Raw genomic sequence first — 427 nt, forward strand, 5'->3', positions numbered from 1 at the left:
GCCACAGTCTTGCGCCCCTCGGGCTGAAGAATTTCTTCCCAAGATCCAGCCTAAACCCATTCTCCTGCAGTTTCAACCCATTTCCCTTGTCCTTTCAGTGGAATTACACCCTGACAATCCAAGTTCACCTCCCCTTACACGACGGTTCAGTCCAATAGTAATATTTGGGCCTGGGCTCTTCTCTTTTCTCGCTGGATGCCTCCTCTCTCTGCAGGTGTGCGTTCGTTCCTTTATCTCCAGGGTGCAGTTTCTGCTGATCGATCAGCGTTGGTTTCTGGGCCCTTCTTCAGCCTTAGCTAATCAGGGCTCTAGGTCACGGTCTGCACTCTGGGCCTAAGGCTCCTCCTGCTAAACACTGTCACTCGTAAGACAAAACAAATTGTGATTCATCATAATTTTAAGCAGTCCCACAATTAATCCTAATATT

At 48.5% G+C, this 427-nt stretch overlaps 1 protein-coding gene across 1 annotated transcript in view; it reads left to right on the forward strand.

The window, feature by feature from the left end:
- Positions 1 to 427, forward strand: part of LOC104277385 (poly(U)-binding-splicing factor PUF60-like) — a gene marked incomplete at its 5' end in the record, with an annotated part of 3,337 nt that overhangs the window by 964 nt on the left and 1,946 nt on the right. The window lies entirely within an intron of this gene.

Source organism: Apaloderma vittatum, unplaced genomic scaffold (genome assembly GCF_000703405.1).
Source record: "Apaloderma vittatum isolate BGI_N311 unplaced genomic scaffold, ASM70340v1 scaffold25187, whole genome shotgun sequence".
Taxonomy (NCBI): domain Eukaryota; kingdom Metazoa; phylum Chordata; class Aves; order Trogoniformes; family Trogonidae; genus Apaloderma; species Apaloderma vittatum.